The sequence below is a fragment of the Oryctolagus cuniculus genome, chromosome 14, assembly GCF_051225735.1.
Source record: "Oryctolagus cuniculus isolate XC-2025 breed Fujian yellow rabbit chromosome 14, ASM5122573v1, whole genome shotgun sequence".
NCBI classification, from domain to species: Eukaryota; Metazoa; Chordata; class Mammalia; order Lagomorpha; family Leporidae; genus Oryctolagus; species Oryctolagus cuniculus.
In genome coordinates, this window is record NC_142880.1 from 26,337,441 (window position 1) to 26,353,242 (window position 15,802).

At 39.2% G+C, this 15,802-nt stretch overlaps 1 long non-coding RNA gene across 1 annotated transcript in view; it reads left to right on the plus strand.

Annotated features, from left to right (window-relative positions):
* The window catches only part of LOC127492770 (uncharacterized), a 37,616-nt gene that overhangs the window by 1,287 nt on the left and 20,527 nt on the right, over positions 1-15,802 (plus strand). The window lies entirely within an intron of this gene.

Genomic DNA, 15,802 nt, shown 5'->3' on the forward strand with positions numbered 1-15,802 from the left:
GACAGGCAGAGTGGACAGAGAGAGAAAGACAGAGAGAAAGGTCTTCCTTTTGCCGTTGGTTCACCCTCCAATGGCCGCTGTGGCTGGCGCACTGCGCCGATCCGATGGCAGGAGCCAGGTGCTTCTCCTGGTCTCCCATGGGGTGCAGGGCCCAAGCACTTGGGCCATCCTCCACTGCACTCCCTGGCCACAGCAGAGAGCTGGCCTGGAAGAGGGGCAACCGGGACAGAATCCGGCGCCCCGACCGGGACTAGAACCCGGGGTGCCGGCGCCACAAGATGGAGGATTAGCCTAGTGAGCCACAGCGCCGGCCAAAAAATAGTATATTTTAAAACACAAGAACACCAGCCTACATCTGCTCTACCTTACTTTATGGAAGAGTAGATTTACTATCACTAATTCGTTGATTTATTTTCAGCAAATATTCATTGTTCTAGGAATTGAGTATACAGAGATAATGACAACAATGTTCACACTCCTTTTACTAATGAACTAATATGTTTCCAGTGTTATATATTTTAATTGGGACTGAATATTTGCATTTCTATTACCCCCTGAAAATTGATTATTTCTTAACCATAGAAGGAAGCGAATATTAGGATACAAGAGAGGTTCTACGCAGGCATAATGGGAGATGAGGGGAGGGAAAAGGTCTATAGGAAGCTGGGATGCGAAGGCACTTACTCATGCTTCCCTCATCCTGAATGGCCTGTCCTTGGAGCAGAGACACTTTCTTGTGTTTTAGTTCAAATGGTGACTAATTACTAATTACTTTGTGCATGCCTAATGCACTTTGCTGAATTATGTGGAACATAGCATTTCTTTATAGTATTCAGAACAATCAGCTTGAAGAAACTATGTTAAAGGAGGAAGAATTAACATGGTTTAACAGAGGAAAGAGACATGAGACTCCATTAAAAAATAGGTGACATAATCAAATGAGGTCTATCCGAAAAATATCCTAGAACCACTGGCATTGTGGTGCATCAGGTGAAACTGCTGCTTTTGATGCCAGCGTCCCATACCAGAACACTGGTCAAGCCCTTGTTGCTCTGTTTCCAGTCCAGCTCCCTGCTAATGTGCCTGGGAAAGCAGTGGAGGGTGGGCCAAGTAACTGGGCCCGTGCCACACAGGTGGGAGACCTGGATGGAGTTCCTGGCTGCCAGCTTCAGCTTGGGCCAATCCTGAGCTTGCTGCCCTTTATGGAATGAACCAGCAGATGGAAAATTGATCTCTCTCTTCCTCTCTCTCCCTCTCTTTCCCGCCTCTCCCCCTTCCCCTCCCTGTCCCCTCTGTCACTCTGCCTTTCAAATAAATCTGTAAGTAGATCTTTAAAAAAAAAAAGAAAGAAACGGTCCCACAGGCACCCAAAGATATTTAAATGGAACTCTGGTCTTATTAATAGGAAGTTTATTGTTAACTTTGAAGCATCAGAAGTTTTCGCTCCTAAGGGGATGGCTTAACCAGGAACCCTGATCCTCACAGGAAGGCAAAGCTCCTTTTTATTCTAGAGGTCTATGCCTGGCCACCCTACACAAAACAGGTGGCTCTTGCACCCCTGATGATCCTCCACCACAGACTTGTGTCTCCACTTGAGACCAGGTCTATGCAGACTTCCATGCATCACTAGCAGTAGCCAGCCTTCTGCTTCCAGCTCCATCCAAACCTCTCCATGTGTTCCTGCCTTCATCAGCATGTTGATTGCTATTTACCACCGTGTTGTATGCTTCCCTCAATATTGCCCTGGACCCACCATGTACTGTGTTTGGAGCAATAACACGTTTAAGTAAACAAGGAAAACTCTGACTCTGAAGAGTTCACAGTTAAGTGTAGCTACTCTTAATGATAGATGAGCATTGGATTTACCTGAGGATGCTTTACAAATGACTTTTAGCCTTCACCAATTCCGAGTGGGGAATTCTATCAGTTCTTTAAATTCTTTCTCTATGTGATTCTGTTGCACATTTGCAGTTGCATACCCCTGATACTGGAGAGATAGACTTGACAGTGAATAATTATAAGGGAATGCTACAATTAGGACGATAGAGGTGTGGTACAGAGTGAGGTTATAGACAGGAGAACACCTGGCTGAGGCTTAAAGGGCCAATGGGAATTCGATGAGGAGAGCAAGCAGGAAACGCCAAAGCACATAAAATGTGGAGAGGCATGAAACAAGTAATACTATAACAGTTTTTATATACACAGAAAAGTTCCAGGAGTAGTACAGTAAATACCTGTATAACTTGCATCTATAGTCAATGACTGTTAACATCCTAAAATTGCATTTTGAAAGCAAATAAAACAAGGAGAAAACCCTGAACCCAAACCAAACTGAAGAACAATGACGGACAGCAACACGCATTTGGTTTCCTTTTAATTAAAATGTCAAGGATCTCGGAAATGTGATACTCAAAGCAAAGTGTTCTGATACATAAATAATACAATATTAAGAAACGTAGTATTCCCCTCCCTAACAGAATCTTACAGCACTTTAATTATCTCATGACTTGTACAGTTCCTTCTGTGTTTTGCTAACAAAATAGAATGAGCATGTGATTTGCTCTGTGTAAATGTATCTCCTTTTAAGACCATACTTTATAAAAGCTCCTTTACTCCATTGCAATCCCCCATTGTGAGAATTTGCTGCCATATTTTTTGGGAAACTGTGAGAAGTGTGCCACCCCTGAGCTGTTCCGTTGCTCTCAGTGAAGACCTATAGTCATACTGAGGAAGGCAAAAGGGCACAGTTGACTCTGCTTCCAATTTCAGCTTCCTGCTAATGTGCACTTCGGGAGGCAGGAAGTGATGGCTCAAGTAGTTGGATCCCTGCCGCCCGATTGGGAGACCTGGAGTGAGTGCCAGGCTCCTGGCTTCTGCCTGTACCAGCCAGCTATTGTAAACATTACAGAAGTGAGGTGGCAGGTAGACGATCTCTCATTGTCTGTCTGTGTCTATCTTTCTGCCTTTAAAATACATGAAAATATATAGAATAAGAAAATTTAAGAAAAAGCATTTGAGATCTGATGGATAGCAGTACGTTTTCCATTAGAAACTTGAAAACTGGTGACTCTGGCACCCACACACAGAAGGAGCAAGATTTAATGTTCAAGATGACATTCTCTCTCTGGCCCTAAATTAAGTGTCAAAAGTAGACAGCATATCAGCTGTTACATCATTTCTTTGGAACCAGATATTGTGCATATCTGGGAGCATGCTAGAAATTGTCCAGATCCAATCTGTGCCCCATAATGACTTGTCTGTGATTTTAATTGTGCAATATGCCCTGTTAGAGCATCGGTAATCTCCGAAAATAGTTTGTACTAAAAAGCTTTTCAACTACCTTTTAAAAACAGATGTCTCATATTCCATGCCATGCTTTAGAATTAGTACTAAAATATAACTTCTGTTCATAAATAAGATTAATTTTGTTGAAATCATTCAACCTACTCATTGGTATCTTCGGCATAATCTCAGAATATATACAACATCCATAAAACAAAATATGCATAGATCTAAGATTTATTGGTATTAAGAAAATTATTGATTCAGGAAATGTAAAAATTGGAATCACTGAGGTGGAATTTAGATTTTTTGCTCTATGTTAAGCATTATTTTATTAGTCATCATTTTAAATGGAAATTATTTGACTCTGCTCCTGGTGGTTTATTTTTGTTCAAGACAGATAGTGCTTTATGAATGCAGATATGTGAAACTCCTGCAGTATTACATGCTGCTAGGGTTTAGTATTTATGGTTGTCAGATTGGAACTTCCAAATGCAAATTTCTTTCAGTGTGTTCATACAGTCAGGTATGCTTCTCGGGATTCTATATGCTCATTTGCAGCATATATTAAATCGCTCCCGAAGTGGTTCTTCTTTCTCCTCCTTGGGGCAGGACTAACTAACTACCATGCAAAAGGCTGTTGTAAAGCTTGATCTGGGGCTCTAGACAGAAGCAAAAAATATGTAGTCACCACGTGCACTTAACGGCTGCTGGTAGAGCAAAAGGTATTTATAAACATTGTCGCTTGAGGGGGGAGTGTGTCCCAGATTTTCAGTTAACCCTCTGCTGTCTAGATTTCTGGCATATCTTAACAATGAATGCAGTTTCCTATGTATTAGGAATATTTCCATGAAAGCACAGCATGTGAATGAATATTTTTTTTTGGTTTCCTGCAAAATCAAGAATTTGGGTTTGAAGTAGACAATTTTTATATTTTTGACTGCCCAAATAAATTTTCATTTCTTATCAGTATTCTGGTTTTCTCTTGAAAATGATCTCTTGGGGGCCAGCACTGTGGCGTAGCAGGTAAAGCTGCTGCTGCCTACGGTGCTGGCATCCCATATGGGTGCTGGTTCGAGTCTCGGCTGCTCCACTTCCAATCCAGCTCTCTGCTAGGGCTTGGGAAAGCAGTGGAAGATGGCCCACGTCGTTGGGTCCCTGCACCCGTGTGGGAGACCCAGAAGAAGCCCCTGGCTCCTGATTTCAAACTGGCGCAGCTCTAGCCATTATGGCCATCTGGGACATGAACCAGCAGATGGAAGATCTCTCTCTGCCTCTCTGTAACTCTTTCAAATCAATAAATAAATCTTAAAAAAAAAAAAAAAAAAAAAAAAAAAAAAAGGGCTGGTGCCGCGACTCAATAGGCTAATCCTCTGCCTGCGGCGCCGGCACACTGGGTTCTAGTCCGGGTCGGGGCGCCGGATTCTGTCCTGGTTGCCCCTCTTCCAGGCCAGCTCTCTGCTGTAGCTTGGGAGTGCAGTGGAGGATGGCCCAAGTGCTTGGGCCCTGCACCCCATGGGAGACCAGGATAAGTACCTGGCTCCTGGCTTTGGATCAGTGCGGTGCGCCGGTCATGGTGGGCCGGCTGCAGCGGCCATGGGGTGTGTGTGTGTGTGTGTGTGTGTGAACCAACAGAAAAGGAAGACCTTTTTCTCTGTCTTCTCTCTCACTGTCCACTCTGCCTGTCAAAAAAAAAAAAAAAAAATTGCTCTCTTGTCCATTGTGTGATGGCCTGGAAAGGGCAATAAAACTCATCATACTGTAACCAAAAGCTCCATCTCTTTCCCCAGTGCTAATAAAAATAACAAAGACAGGGTTTTGGGTGAAGGGAAGAGAACATTTAATCTGTTCTAGAGCTGGGAACATAGCAGAATTTCAAGTCTTCAGGGCTAGCACTCTGTGGGCTGAAGGTGTTTTGGGGCTTAAAAAAGAGCTACAGGAAAAGGGGTGCAGGCACTGTGAAGTCATGAAGGAGCAGCAGGTCTCTGATGCCAGCCTGTCTTTAGCTGGATGGCAACGCATGCCTCCTCCACTCTGCCATGGCTGTCCTTTAAGTCCACAGAGGGTTGCGATCAGAATTATCCTGACCAGGTTCCCTGCTCTGGGAAAGACGTTGAGCTAAGGAACAAGGTAATTTGTGTCTGATGACACAGGCAAGCAGGAAGCCAGCATGTTTCCCAGCTTTACACTTAAGTAGTAAAAATTGTCCGCTTATGTTATTTTATACCCAGTTACAATATTCTTTTTTGACTTAGGGAAGCTAATGTCAGACACTCAGGTGCTATCAAAGGGTCCATGTAAAATCTGGGTTTAGTCCAATAGATACTTCTAGGAGTATCAATCTCAGGTGGAATGAATTGGGATGGAAGAACTAACTAGAGATGATTTGTCTCCAGCAGTTTTTACCTTTCAGAAAAGCGGTTCCAGACTTGGTTCTCGTTGTTTCTCTGTAACCCTGTCCATTCAGTAATTCTTTGATATCCTTCATAAAATGTCTTTTCATCGAAAGTAGCTAGAAGGAGTTTCTGTTGTTTATCAACATAGAACTCCAATACAAGGCACGGTGATGTTTAGTAGCATTGCTAAGTTTCGCTAGCAACTTGAGCAAGGAAATTAATATGGCTTTTAAGTGTCTGCTCCAGGCCTTTGTTGGTGTCTTGAGACTATCAATTAGCTGCCACCGTTTTTGAATTTTCTTGAAACTTCGAAAAGTCCTTTTGCTCTTGACCTTCAAAAATGAACAATTCTAATAAAATATTAAAAGATATGGACCTGATTTATTTTACTAGAATGAAAATGAAAGGGGAAGGATTTTTTAGCTTGACAATATTGATGTCTACTTTCTTCTAATTTTAATGCAGAAGCTGTCAGTGTACATTAGAGACAACTCAGTAAATCTTTACAGAGAAAAGACATTGAAAAATATTCTCCAGATGATCCAGTTTCCTCTTGAGACCAGAAGCACACTACACATGATATACAGTAAGTCTTGAGCAAAATAGAAAAATGTAGTTAATTACCATTTTGGTCAAACACATTAGGGATTAAAAAATAAGGAAAGTGAATAGTATACTCCGTGTTAAGTTATCCAGAGAGAGAAACTTCTCTTTTGAATTATGTATTTCATATACTTTCTTTGTCTCCTTGTCACTCTTCTTTGCCTCCATCTCTCTGTGTATACATGTGTATGTGTACATGATACTATATATTATAAAATGCATGGACTATTTTGGTCTTTATGTTGCTCATTTGCAACAACAATAACAAAAGAGAATATGTGATAAAGATTTCTAGCTCATGGTTCTCTTGGGAGTGGGAGATGTTTCTGTCTAAATTGTGGCAATTTCAGTCAATTTTCCTGGGACAAACATTTAAATAAATAAAGCAAAGAGCTTCTGTAGTATTAATACTCCAGTGATTTTCACAGTGGCAGAAGGGTGACCCTAGATATAGGGCAGTGCTGCAGCTTCTCTCTCTCTCTCTCTCTCTCTGTGATCTTGGAAATAATCATTTTGTCTTTGTCAGGACTTGCTTTCTCTGCTCTGTAACAAAGTTCTTGGAATAAGTAGTGATCCCTAGGGACCTTTTTTTCCCTTTGCAATGAAAACAGTACATAGTGTTACAAGTGATTGTCAACAGCACATCCCTTGGATCAGTTTCTTTAGCAGAGGGAAGCCAGGTTCTGCTAAGTGATCTATTTTACTGTGGGGAAAAACCAAACCTAACAATGACAATTGTGTATAATTTATTGGGTTTCCCTGCATTCATTTTAGTGTCTGGTAGGGAGTATATTCATGCAGTGCAATCTTTACTTAAAATATCCCATGAATAGAATGACTCATCTAGTTTAAAATTAGATCTGACTGGCCAAAATATGGTATTTGAATCATATCCTCAGAGTTTTAGTTTGAAATTGAAGGCTTAGTGCTTGCTATTACTTTGGAGAGGGTTACTAGTTAGAATAAAAGACCTTTAAGCTCTGTCTATATGGGAAAGGTATTTTACACCACTGTTCTTTATCTGATTCATCTCCCAGTTCTAAAAAATCTTTTTTATATTTATTTCAGAATAAGTTTAATTTGACAAACATTTACTGAGTGCTAGTCATGGTAGTGGAAGAGGCTTTGGAAAAAAAAAAAAAGCTATATCATGCAATAGTTAGCAGCAACTCCTTATCCAACCTTCAATTCCTTTTCTTCACTATATCCATAACTGAAATTGAAGATAAATTCTAGTGAGCTGGTTTTTCTTTCTTTCTTTTTTTAAAAATTTCTTCGTTCTGGCTTTATTTTCTTCCGCATCTCATCTTGGACTCATAGAACCTCACTTCAGCTCCTCTTTCCCCAACTTCCATAATAGCTTTGTCTCCATAATTTTCTACTAGCATTTTAAGGCCCGGCTGTCTATCTAGATGATCTGTTTACTCTATCCAGGCTGCTGAACACTGCTAAAGGAAGGGAAGACTGGAGATAGCAGATTTATAGTATCTAGGTTGAGCTGGGGACTTAAATCTTCCTGGAAATCCTTTAAGCTTTTAATCAAAGTCTCTCCTTCACACATTATTATTCTAGGCTCCTACAGCTCTTCTCAAATTCCCTAACCTACTTCTAATCCTTGACTCTCAGAAGATGAGTGAGTCTTGGTATTCGCAGAGAAAATAGACTGGAAGAGGAGGACTCTCCTAGTTTCTTAACCTTTCATCTGCTACGGATCTGTTTCCACTCTACCTTGTTTCCTTCTCTTTTGAGAGGAAGCAGTCATTCTCTCTATGAATCCATCATCCTCACTTCCCCAGGGACTTCAATCCATCCAGTACCACCTCTGACTCTTAGAACTGCAGCGTTTCTGTACTGACTCCTTCCAACAAGTTTTCATTCCTTCAATATAAAACAATTCAAAACCCCAGTACTCATTTAATCTTATATATTCTTTAGGTATCACACTCTAACACCCATTCTGTTAACAATAAAGCTTCTTCTAAATATTTATGCGTATTGATTTTTTTCTTACTCATATGACTTAATATTTCTACTTGTATTGCTCACTATGGTTAGGATCCTATCATTGGAAATCTATGAAGCTACATTGGCAAAACTGGCAAAGACTTCCAATTGCAAATTTTAATGGGTACTTTATGGCTCTTGTACAATTAACTTTCAAATATCATTTGACAGTAGAGTTGATCATTTTATTGTCTTCCTATTGAAATGTTTTTATGTATTAGTGTCTTTGTTTTTCTTCTACTCTTTTGAATTGTCTTTCTTGGTCTCTTTTTATACTTCATGTTTCCGTGTTATCCATGATTTCATCTCTGGTCTCATTATCTTCACATAAACATTGTCGAAGAAAGGTGTAAACTCTGTCAGATATTCAGAAACCTTAATATTACCACCAACTGCTTCTATGGTCTCATCTGAATTATAAAGGAAAATCTAGAAATCATGTTTGTGAGTGGGGCATAGGGTGTTAACAAGCTTATATAAATGGATGACTCCATAATTCCTATCTTAAGCACAAACTGTATGTCAGAGTGTACCTCCAACAGATCTAGGGTAGTTTCTGCTGAGTTCCATGTGGCACCTGAAATTCAACTTTTACAGGGCTAAACTCTTAATTTCTATGCCATAAATCAGTTGTTTCATTTTATCCTCTAAGCAAATGACACTTGTTTCTTTTGATTTCATAACCCAAAAATGTGAAGTTATTCTTTTTTATTCCATCTCTCCCCTCCTCATTTCTACTGTTCACTAACTCCTGCTAACTCCTGCATGCCTCATCAATGAATTTTTCTCTCCTTATTTACAGACTCTGTCCTAACATCATTTATTATCATTCTCAAATTTATTATTTTTATAGTCTTTCAATTGGTGTTTCTGCCTACCATTTAGCCTCCTTTAATTCATTTCTATATTTAGTAATTTAAAGAGCTTACTTTTGTAACATCTTCAAATTGTACTTTATTCTCAAGACAGAACTTAACCTGTCTTGGGTATAAAAAGGTCATATGTTGGTCTTATCTCATCTTTCTAACGTCATTTCCTACATGCAGCTTCTGTTTGGGCTACACATTTATGTGTGGATTTAGACTTAATGTCCTCTCTCCCTAAGATGACAACTTACCTTCTTTGCTACAAGAATCACTGTGAATGTAATCTCCTAAAAACCTGCCGACACTTCCAAGTCATACATTGCTAAAGACAGTGTTGGATTCTTTCATGTCTTTCTAACTCTTTGTCCTTATCTTTCAACATACAACTAATTTTGCAGGTCATGCATATTTTAATGGTTAAGTAAGTTTATCTAGTTTTGAGAATATGAGGTCTTTGAGGACAAAAAGGTTATATTTACCACCTTGCACAGCGCCTAATGAAAGTAGCTAATGCAGATGAGTAGATTAATAAGTGAATTATTTCTATTTGTGATAATAAGTGAATTATTGCTATGGCTAGCAAAGTCGAATGACATTATACATTTATGGAAACACTTCTATATTTATAAAATGAGTGGGATTTCAAAGGTGAATGGGATTAGTCTATATGGATATGTACCTCCAATCTTTATCTTCTGGGCATTTATGATGACCCTATCTTCTCTAATCTCATGTACAATACTATATACTCTGTTAGAATGATTCGAATACATGTGTTATTGGCTAATAAGTTTGAAGAAAAAAATGTACAACGCAGTCTTGAGATGGTATAATTTCTTTGGACATGTAGTCAAGTTTCTCACAGAGGAACATTTAAATTTTTTTATAGAGGAGCTAGGAAGATATTTATACTTAGTTGCTTTATCCCACAGTTTCACCCAAGATGTCTCCTGATTCTGCTAACTATCACAAGTCATAAGAATTGTTCCATAAAACTCCTTCAGCCTGTAATATTGACTTTCCTGTCTACCAACTTCATTTTGTCTCTTGATTGATTTGATTTGCCCTTGGGCCCCATATTGTTTTCTTGCTATACACTAGCACAATTAGTATCACAATTCTAAATGCCAGTTTTATTGCCTCAAGCTTACATTTGGAATAACCATTCCTTGGTTAATGTAGGCTGGTATTTCCCAACTGGAGTTGAATAGCATTAATATCTTAAAGCTTAAAAATGCATACGAACAAATTCCAGCCCAGGCCATTAAGAGAAATCTCTGGGAGTAGGGTTAAGCATGGGCATTTTAAAAAATTCTGGGATAAATATTTTTGATGGAGGATCTATGGCCCAAGATACTGACACTTTTGTGCTCTAAAAGCTTAAAAAAAGTCACTACCCTCTGTTCTTTGGAAGAGGGAGCTGAGAAGAGTCTGTAATTCAGTGTAGAGATATAGATTGAAATTAAGTCAATGTACCAGTAAGGGAAATCACAGATAATGGAGAGGAAAACAGGTTCTTAAAATAGTATAATAAATAATTCTCCCAAATCACAGGATTATTGATTCAAGTTCACTATATTCCATGACATACCAGTTTCCTAAAATCTAACTTAAAACTTTTGTTTTGGAAACAAAGCTTTCATAGTAAATTAACTTTTTAATTTTCTCTGGATAACATCGAGTAGAGGATATTTTCAACATTTTTAGGTTCTGGATGTTAGACTGAATTTTCTTTGCAATTGAAATTTGAGGTTTCTTCCAATTGAATTTACATATATTATTATTTTAGTTTTTGGTGCTGAACTGTTAAAAAGCTGTTTGGAACATACACTTAATGGTTTCCATTAGTGGCTTTAGTACAACAAAAATTTATTTCCAACATTCTTATCTCTAGGGAGTTTTGAAAGCTGAGAAGCTGAATCTCTGAACACATTGTTTTTATGTAGAGGACAAAAATGAAATAGGTTTACTTTGAAATTAGAAATTGCTAATCCTATTTCCTAAAGTTGTCAACAGTGAGTCAGTGTTTACAATTGGATTATCCACTGAACCAAAGGCAGCATACCATGTGTGATAGAAATTGAAAAAGCCTGTATGAGTAGCTGCCATTGATTTTATGTTACCGCACACAATGGTAAATGTGCCATCTCTTTAACACTGCACCCTGTAGCTCTATTAAAGTACACTTTCAAGATTAGAAGCACATGAAAGTAAATCATTTAGTGGGGAGAAAATTAAAAATGCAATTATTTATGAGATTGACTTAACTTCTGGCTGCCTCAATAATAATTATTTTTTAAATGGAGCGTTTTATAAAAATGTGCAGGTGTTATCAAAGTCATCATGCTGTGCTGGGACATAATTGCTCTTTTTATGTTGTTTCCATTACTAAATAACATATGAAGCCTGAGCTGATGTAGTCTTCACGTTACAATAGAGAAATTCTCTTCAGTCCTCTTATGTAACAGAATTCTCCTGAGAAACCAAATCAAAAGGATTCATGCTGATACAAAAATTTTTACTATAGGAAATCAGTCCACGCAATTATGGAGGCTGTCAAGTTCCATGATGTACAGGATGACTCAGCAAGCCGGAGACCCAGGCCACACAATGATTGGGTGTTAGTCTGACCTTGAAATTCTGAGAACCAGGAAAGTCAGTGGTGAAGTTCAAGTTCAAAGGCTAACAGCTGATGATTCAGTTTAGGTCTGTCATAAAGGAAAGTGCTCTAACTCCAAAAGACTGAAAGAATTTTCTCACTTGGGAAAGTCAGCCTTTTGGTTCAACTTTTGGTTGACTGAATGAGGACCACCCACATCATGGAGAGCAACTACTTTACTCAGTCTACCTATTTAAATGTTAATCTCAACCAAAAACTGGCTCACAGATACACTTAGGATAACGTCTGGCCAATTGTCTGAGCACCCTGTGGATGTCCAAACTGTGCCCAAACTGACCCATAAGATGAACGTTCACAAACAGCAAGCGTATGGACTCCTGATGTGTGCAAATGGTAGCCATTACTGCTCAGAAAACACGGTTGGAAATGTCTGAACTCATTTCTATGTTTAAAGTAGAGCCACAAATATTCCAACAAGACCCTGTGGCTAGAAGAGTTATTTCCAAACTTCAATGATTAGCACAGAACAAATAAATGCACAAACATGCAGGAAATGATGTCTTATTTCACAGAATAAACCCTAAAGTGCTGCTGTGGCCCATCTGCCAGACACTTCCATAAAAGTTAGGGAGGGGCTGGCGCTGGGGCCCACTAGGCTAATCCTCTGCCTGCAGCGCCAGCACACTGGGTTCTAGTCCCGGTCGGGGCGCTGGATTCTGTCCTGGTTGTCCCTCTTCCAGGCCAGCTCTCTGCTGTGGCCAGGGAGTGCAGTGGAGGATGGCCCAAGTGCTTGGGCCCTGCACCCCCATGGGAGACCAGGAGAAGCACCTGGCTCCTGCCATTGGATCAGCGCGGCGCGCCGGCCGCAGTGGGCAGGCCGCGGTGGCCATTGGAGGGTGAACCAACAGCAAAGAAAGACCTTTCTCTCTGTCTCTCTCTCACTGCCCACTCTGCCCGTCAAAAAAAAAAAAAAAAAAGTCAGGGAGGGGCTGCGTTAGTGTTGTGGCTCAGCAAGTGAAGCTGCCACTTGGGCTGTCTGTATCCCATATCAGAGTGTGGGCAAGAGCCCTGGCTGTTCTGCCTCCTATCTAGTTCTTTGTTAATGTGTGCCCTTTGAGGCAGCAGATGATGGTTCAAGTTCTTGGCAACCCGTCACCCACATGGGAGAACTGAATGAAGTTCTGGATCCTGGCTTCTATTAGTCCCAACTCCAGCTGTTGCAGACGTTTGGGGAGTGAACCAGTGGTGGTGGATGGAATATTCTCTCTCTCTCTCTCTATCTCTCCCCCAACCCCCATTCTGCCTTTCAAATAAGTTTATTTTTTTAAAGCCAGGAAGTTCAGGGCCGGCGCCGCGGCTCACTAGGCTAATCCTCCGCCTAGCGGCGCCGGCACACCGGGTTCTAGTCCCGGTCGGGGCGCCGGATTCTGTCCCGGTTGCCCCTCTTCCAGGCCAGCCCTCTGCTGTGGCCAGGGAGTGCAGTGGAGGATGGCCCAGGTGCTTGGGCCCTGCACCCCATGGGAGACCAGGAAAAGCACCTGGCTCCTGGCTCCTGCCATCGGATCAGCGCGGTGTGCCGGCCACAGCGCGCCGGCCGCGGCGGCCATTGGAGGGTGAACCAACGGCAAAGGAAGACCTTTCTCTCTGTCTCTCTCTCTCACTGTCCACTCTGCCTGTCAAAAAATAAAAAATAAAAAAAAAAAAAAAAAAAAAAAAAAAAAAAAAAAAAGCCAGGAAGTTCAGCCATGAGTTGTTCTGACCTAGCAAATCCCAAAGATAGCCAGTGCTATGAAGATTGTCATGTTTATTCTCCTTAGTTTAGTTAAGCATAATCACTTCATAACTTTTGCCTTATTTGAGGGCTATTTGTCTAAGATTTTCCTCTCCTCTCTCTACATGCAAATATACTTCAAATTCATTGTTTTTTCACTGTATACTTTTAATTCAATATTATCAATAATATAATTTTATAACATTATAGAATTTATGCAACAGCATTTTTCCAACTGACATGGAAATTAATGCATAATTAATAAAATTACAAGAAAAATATATCTATGTATCATGTAAAATAAGTCAAGTTGCTATTAGCAACTGTTGTTTAAAATCAACATTTCATTTTGTAAATGATTATAAGTTAGGGGTTTTGTAGACCAGATGAAACAGTAAGAATAATTGCTAAATTTGATTATATAATATTAACATTACTATATAGGGTGTTTAGGCCCAAATACATGAACATTTAAAAATTCATAAATAAGTTTGACATAGTACATGATATGAATATAAGTTGGAAAAAATATGCCAAAGTTAAAAATATTAACAGGCAGCACACAAACATAAATAGAAATAGATGTTTAAATATGTGTTTGATGACAATAGGTCTGATCTGATTTCATCATCATTTAAAAAATCATCTATTATTTTTCACTTTATGTTTCTGTGTGGGAGCAAACTGTTGAAATCTTTACTTAATGTATACTAAACTGATCTTCTGTATATTAAGAGAATCGAAAATGAATCTTGATGTGAATGGAAGGGGAGAGGGAGTGGGAAAGGGGAGGGTTGCGGGTGGGAGGGACGGTATGGGGGGGAAGCCATTGTAATCCATAAGCCGTACTTTGGAAATTTATATTCATTAAATAAAAGTTAAAAAAATTAAAAAAAATAAATAAATATGTGTTTGGCACAATGCCGTTGATAGTCTTGAGCAATCTCTAGTGCTTGTGTTCCTTTGGGTAAAACCGTGAATCAGCATCAGAATTTGGCTGCATCGATGAATCAATTAGTCCACATTTTTAAAAGAGCCTTCATTTTCTGACTTGATCTTTGAGATGAAGCTGTTTGTTTAGTAACCAGCCTTCTACTATTTCCAATAATTCCAACACTTTTACTTTGGTTGTGGGGTGGCAATAGCAGAACAAAACAATGAAACATGAAATAAGAAAAACTGCTGAAGGACCAATGTTGATTTAATTCTTCTAATTCATGGCTTTCAAGATGTTAAACACAGATTAATTGTTCTAAAATGTTACAGCTGAAAAATAAAGTAGGTAGTTGAATTGGCAAAGAAACATCTTGAAACTGCCAACTCAGTATTATTTTCCTTCACACTTGTTTACTACAAACGTAAGGGCAAATAGATCTATTTCAGTTTTTGCTCATGGAGAAAAAGGGAAAGCCTTCTGTTGTACATAGAATGGGGCTTATAGAAACATCTTATTAGAATGACATTCTCCCTTTGGGCATATGTTTTCAAAACCAGTTCACCCAGCCTAAAATCAATGACTTCTGCCTATGGCAATGAAAGTCTGAGTTAAACATAACTCTCAGAGGTAGTTAGCATTCCATTGAAGGTTATTGTTTCCATCCAAGAAAGGAGTTACCCAATTCAATCAATTTTCTCAGTGTTAAAACTAAGCTAGTAAACAATGTAGATAATAAACAGTGCAATGAATAAGTATAACAATTGAGATACTGAGTTTCAATAGATAATTCATGGAGTATTAAGAGTTGTCAAGCGAGTGCTGGTTATTTAATACTTACTTGAACTTTAGTTCAGAAGTATACATGAAACAGTTCTGTGTATTAACTGATTTCCATGACTTTAGACTTACCCTTCTTTCAAATGTTTTGTACATTGTAGACAGAGTCTTCTTTGTAAAGGTAAAATTAGGTCACTTTCCTGCCTAAAATGTTCCCTTGCTATTCCATGAACATTTTGGTAGATCTAAAACTTTTACATGGCTGAATAGGCCATTCATCATCTGACAGCTGTTGATTTTTCCAGCCTGATTTCTCATTTCAGTAAACCTCTCCATTCCCTCTCTCTTTCTTCCACTTTTATTCTACATTCTTGACATCCTGAATTTATTTTCATTTGCTCAAACACAATACAGTCTCTTCTTGAATTTTACATAGGCTCTTGTCTCTGTCAGTGGCATTTTTGTCTTGCATTTTGCTTAATTCCTTGCATTTTTCAAGGTTTTAATACCAAGACCACTGGACATCTTTTTCTCACTTGCCAAGAA